Genomic DNA, 6740 nt, shown 5'->3' on the forward strand with positions numbered 1-6740 from the left:
TTTACCTCAAGGTATATTATGGTGATGTTTCAACAAAAGCTGCATGATCTTGTACAATTAATGTTGTATCTTATCCCATGAATTCGATTTTAAAGCCAAGTAAGCTAAAAAATCACAGCATTTGTGATTCCATTCGTTTGCAGACTTGCCTAGAATCCATGATACGATAAATAATTTGATTGGAAATGTAAATGTAGTCATGAAATGCACCTGCTCAATCAAGATTCCTCTAATAAATATTCAAGTGCATTACAAAGTTCTACATATATGAATAATGTTCTTTCATGGGTTATGTTTTGAAGAGAAGCAATAATGAATTTCATAAAGTCATTAATATAAGCAGGAGATGACGTGTAATTTTCTATAAATGAGTAAAGGGAAAATGACTTAGGACGGTAATCAACTGTTGAGTTTGTTCTTATTTGGTCCCTTTCCTTTTTTTTTTTGTACCCAATATACCATCGAACTTGTTGTTTGTGTTTACCATAACCCTTTAACCGACTATCACATGTCAAAAGCCGGTTAAAAGGTTTATGGTGAACACAAACAGCAAGTTCGATGGTATATTGGATACAAAAAAAAATGGACCAAATAAAAACAAACCCAACAATTAGTTACATTCAAGAGTCATTTTCCCTTAATATTATGTGTCATCTATCATGTCACTTGTCAACCTATTAACCATCTCCAACCCACTCTCATTTTTTCCTCCAAAAATTGGGTAAAAAATATGGTTAATAGTGTTTCATCTCCAACCATACTCCATTTTTTACCTCATTTTTTACTCCAAAAGTATATTCCAAGTATATTTCATTCTTCAAACTTACATAGGTTGTCACACCCCATCTATTAGTTTGGTTTTAACAAAAATATAATCTATATTTTTTTCATTACACTAATATTAAATAAATAAATTATATTTATAACATATTTATAAGTTTTTGTAAAATAAGTTATCGTTTTTTAAAATTTCAATATGTATTTAACTTTTTATAAGAATTTGATGAACAAAACACAAACTTTATATTTATAATTAGTTAATATAATTTAATATATAACGAATATTATAAGTATTAAATATTACATTTAAGTTATAATTAGTAGGTAAAAATAAATTAGAAATGTATAAATATATAAACAGAAGGATTAAAACCGACAACATAAACCCCACTTTGGGAGAAATGAATAGTATAACAACATATTAGGTTTAATACTATTCATATCCCCCAAAATGTGAGAATGAATGATGATAGGTTGGAGAAGAATTGAGGAAATAATGAAGGAAAAAATGGAAATGAAAGTGGGTTGGAGATGCTTTAAATTTCACACTATAATTACATTAAATTAATAATTGATTTTTCATTTTAAAATTCAAATTATAAATTTTTTCACTCTAATTATATTGAATTAATAACATTATATTAAAAAATAAAATAAAATTAATATAGATTATAAGGTGATATAATTTCATATATTTATTTAAATCAACGATTATAATTTTATATAACTAAGAATATATCTCTTAAATAATAATTTATTTAAAATAATTAACTAATAATTTTAATTTTTTAATATAAAATTTTAATTAATTTATAACCGTAGTTCTCACGAGTTATAAAATAGTGTTAAATATGACTTGATGGTTTAATGTTTATAGGCTGATTGTTTTTACCTTCAAGTTTGCCTAGTATGGGATTATTTTGTTCGAGTAATCAGTATATACAATCGTGAATTGAGAACAGAAAAACAGTAAATCTCTGTTTATTTAAAAAAAAAAACCAAACCAACAAAGTAGTGGCGGGTCGTAAACCTTAAATTATTTAATAGTTCTATTAAAACTTTTACATTTGTATCCGCCTTCTCTTTCAAATTCAAAGTGGAGGTTCTCACATGAATCTCAACAATCACTTGTTCTGATTCTACATTGAAACGACCCAAAATCACGACTAAAAATTTCATTTAAAACATTACTAAAACCATATTTATAAAACCATGTTATAAATCATAACATAAATGCGGAGTATCAATTCAAAACATGTTCTTATTATCAGAGTAAGACATCCCAGGCTGACTAACTATGGTGTGTGCCATGCGATCATCCCGAGCTCTTCCCTCCGCTACCGGAAGTACCTGAAACCAAAACTGAAAACTGTAAGCACGAAGCTTAGTGAGTTCCCCAACCTACCACATACCCTGCATAACCACATACTACATATACTGGGCCACGCCCGCTACTCCGGGCCTCGCCCACTACCTCGGGCCTCGCCCGCTATAACGGCCCCGCCTGGCTTCGAGCCCCGCTCGGATACAGATCTGTTTCATTTAGGCCCCGCCTGTCTCTGGGCCCCGCCCACTATCATATACTAACATATAAACATATCATAACACATAACTAAACATATACTAGTGAATCCTGTTCTAAGGCCCCGCCTATCTTGGGCCTCCCCCTTATCCTGCTACTGATGAGTCATGGAACCCCGTCCACACTCCTCCTGATAGTGAGATACGGGCCCAACCCACACCCACTCCTTTCTAAACTTGGGCCTCGCCCCTGCTCTGCTGCTAATGAGATATGGAACACCGTCCATAATTTGCTATTGGTGAGATACGAGACCTCGCCCACACTCACCTCCCTACCAAGCACATACATGTATCACACAGACAACAAGTATAAACTATCGTATAAACCATTCCTTGGGCACTCGCCCGCTAACATTAGACCTTGGTCCTGAATACTATACTAGAATACTGTGCCCAAGGCTAACCCCCGGGTCCTCCTACTCATAACTACATGGGTCGACATTGTGGTCGTAGACCCATTCACACAAAGGGAAAAACTCACCTATACTGCTGAACTTTGCTGATAACCCTCTGGCTGCTATCCGACAACTCTCTGAACTGCTGCTCTACTAGCTCCCCGAGCTACTAATACCAATATAACACTTAGTCCTAAACTGAACTCTAGAAGTCAACTAAGTCTACTCTGGTCAAAGTCAAAGTCCTGGTCAAAGTCAACCTTCCAGGTTGACCCTACTCGACGAGTCTACCTATTGACTCGTCGAGTTCACAACTCATAAATCCCCATACTTCGCGACTTGACTCGCCGAGTCACCCCACGACTCGTCGAGTCCTTCAACCTCCGAGTCCTAGTCCTGGTCCTGACCAACCCACTGAGTCACCACCTTAACTCACTGACTCGACTCGCATCTAGAAGAGGTTAGGGTTTCGACCCAACTCGCCGAGTCCAAGAACATACTCGCCGAGTTCATCTTCATCATTTCCATTCTGTCGATTTTAGTCCAATCCATTGCTTTCCAACCGTAGATCTGGACTCCTAGGGCTAGCATTACACGTAAAGTTGCCAACTTTCCGTGCATGCAAGGAGCTATGAATCTTGAACATCAAATCTAAGTTAAAATGGATGTCCAAAACATAGAATGAAGCCATGGATGAATAAAGCTTCTCACTCAGAGCTCCTAAGGCTCAGAAATGATTAGATCTGGAGTCTATCACATCCTCAAGGCTTGTGTCTCAAAATAACCATGGAAATGGCACAAAAGGGACAAAATCTAAGCTAAGAAGGGGATCTAGATGAACAATAGACAAGGTTTAAGCTTCATACCTTGAGATGGCCTGAAATTACACACCAACACTGGATCTATAACTTCCTCCTTACACCAAAATGAATATCCTTCGTTCTCCAAGCTTCAAATCACTCACAAGGCAAGAAACTAGCTCAAAATCTCTCAATGATGATTAGGGTTTCGATAGTATGTGAGGAGGGTGATGGAGGCTGGGTTGGAGGCCTGAAATGTTCTTTAAATAGGGTGCTGAGTCCCGAAATTAGGGCTTCCCAACCCAGGCCAGACTCGCCGAGTCAGCCTTCTGACTCGCCGAGTCGGTCATTAAATCCTCGACACGGGACCCGCTCCGACTCGTCGAGTTCATACATGGACTCGACGATTTGACCCCTTTGACTAATGGTTTCCTTTCCTTTCTTGATGCTGCTGGATTAGGGGTGTTACATACATATTGATCGTTTTGAACTAAAAGAAAACTTTTGGGCGGAATACACACAATGTGTATAATATCTTCACTCTCAGTGGTTACATACAAGTCTCTAGAACACAGAAAAGCAGGATGTCCATGACGTGTACGTGTCGGATGAACCAAATCCTCGTTAAATTTTATTTTTCCATTAGAAGGGGCTCACACATGTTCTGCAGTACCCCCTGTAATCCCTTTTGACGATGGATGGCTCGAACCAGAGCCAGAAGGAAACCATGAAATCCCTTTTGACGATGGCAAGGCCGAACCATTTCTTGGAGAGACTGACTCGGAACCAGAAGTCGAGAACTTACCCCCAGTAGCCCCAATACCAAATCCCAACCCTCAGCTCGTACTTGAAGGCCCAACGCCTATGTGGGTCGGAAGCCTAGATAGGTAGAGTCACGAACAAGTCCAACCCCGCCCGTACAACGGGGATCGCCGCCTCTACAATGTGGACGGGGGAGGATCCGCAGATAGATCCCTTCCAATCATAGTCCACCGAGTGGCCTGCAATATCGAAATGAACGTGGCGGCCATTCACCGAAGTGTTGAACTCGAGGCAGACTTGGATGCCAACACAAAACGTATTCGCAGTCTCGAGGTTGCTCATGGGAGGATTTTAAGACACCATGAAGCCCAACAACGAGAGCTAGCTGCAACTTGAGCTGAGGTCGAAGAGCTCCGAGCACGCTAATTAGTATACGAGAGTTGCTTTCTTGAAATGGAGCGCCAGTTGACTAACCTAAGGTTCCGCCCGAGAAGTGCCCATCGCCAGTAGGAAATATTCTGCTTGTCTTTCCTTTTGGTTTGAAGGATAGCTTTCCTATTCATGTTCTAAGTATCTCCTTTCTCTGTAGGCATTCTTGTCTTGCAAGTACAGAGTCACTAGTTCTTTATGTTGTCAAATTGTTCCTCTGTTGGTATGTGATAGACCTACTCCTATGTCAAAATTTTCCAAACTCTGTGTAATCTTGATATCGACAATGGTGACAACTATCATATTTCAGTTGAAGATTTTCATTGTCAAAGGTATACCTTAGATCGATAGCATAAAAAGTAAGCAACTTTATCAAGGTCCCATCACTGTTTTGTCCTCAAAATGTGAATCATAAGATATATTCAGATGATTATTCCTTATCCCCATCATTTTCGTATCAGCTTCGATATCCTAATCGGCACGGAATGGTTAAGCCTCAAATCTTGCTAATATCCTTTGCTTCGAGAAATAGATTCGTCTCAATCTTCCCTTCGACGATTGTCAAATAAATACGGAATGGTTAAGTCTCAAATCGTGCTGATATCCTATTGTCAAATAAATACATATATGTATCTAGATTAGCGATTTCGATGAATAAAGTGTCGGAAAACACTTGAATTTGGTTGAGGAATGTTACCGAGACTTGCTTGGATCGAAGGAATGAGCTTACTGCCTTAGAACACGAGTTTATGGTCTCTGAATATGGGTTTACGGTTTCTGAAATGAGTTTACGGTTTTAGCAAGTTGCTGGGTTTACGGCCGTAAACTCAGGAACTGAGTTTACGATCTTTGAAGCTCGGACCGTAAACTCGGAAAACGAGCTTTTGAATGTCGATTTCAATGCAAGGTGTGATTCCAGACGCTCCAAAGTGCTCCAAAAGGTGTTTTTTGATGTTTCCCGGAGCTTAAATGCGATTTAAGGAGTTTACGGTTTAAGAACCTTAGAGAGAGGAGGAGAGAATGCGGCCATAAAAACGTCCCATTGAAGTCGGAGGCATCACATTTATAGGGTGAAAGTGGGGGCCACTCATCACTGACCGTAAATAGGGTTTACGGTCGTAAACCTAGTTTACGGTCGTAATCCCCTTTAGACCAAAAATGTTGATTTTCGAGATTTTCAGGTTCATGCGCGATTTTTGGTTTTCTGACTCATAAATAATTTAATTTATCATAACTAGATTATTTTGTTTAAACCAGAATTCGACGGAAAAGTTAAGGATCTGAAATTTCATTAACGAAATGCATAACAGAAACGGAAAAAGGTTTCGGGTTGTCACATCATCCCCCCGTCAGAGGGAATTTCGTCCCAAAATTCGAACCTAGGTACAAATCATGGATTTGGAAAGAGATGCAGATACTTTTGTTTCATCTGGTCTTCGCGCTCCCAAGTGAATTCGGGTCCCCGCTTGGCATTCCAGCGAGCCGTCACTATCGGGATGCGACTTTGTTTCGTTCGTTTGACTTCCCGATCCATGATTTCGACAGGTTCTTCCACGAAGTTGAGGTTCTCGTTGATTTCAATCTCGTCGAGCGGAATCACAAGTGTCTCATCGGACAGACACTTCTTTAGGTTTGATGCGTGGGAAACAGGATGGATGTTGCTGAGCTCTCGCGGTAATAGGAGTTTGTATGCTACGGGACCGATCCTATCAAGGATCTCGAATGGTCCGATGTACCTTAGGTTTAAGTTTCCACGCTTTCCGAAGCGTATCATGCCTTTCCAGGGTGAGACTTTCAGAAGGACGCGGTCCCCAACCTGGAACTCCAAGGGTTTACGTCTCTTATCAGCGTAGCTCTTTTTTCTATCTCGTGAGGCTTTCAGTCGTTCCCGGATTTGTAAAATCTTCTCAGTTGTCTCCCGGATGATTTTAGGACCAATGAGAGTACTGTCGGGGATTTGTCCCCTGGCTAGCTGCGTATCACCCACCTCAGC

The sequence above is a fragment of the Lactuca sativa genome, chromosome 7 (genome assembly GCF_002870075.4).
Source record: "Lactuca sativa cultivar Salinas chromosome 7, Lsat_Salinas_v11, whole genome shotgun sequence".
In the NCBI taxonomy this organism is placed as follows: Eukaryota; Viridiplantae; Streptophyta; class Magnoliopsida; order Asterales; family Asteraceae; genus Lactuca; species Lactuca sativa.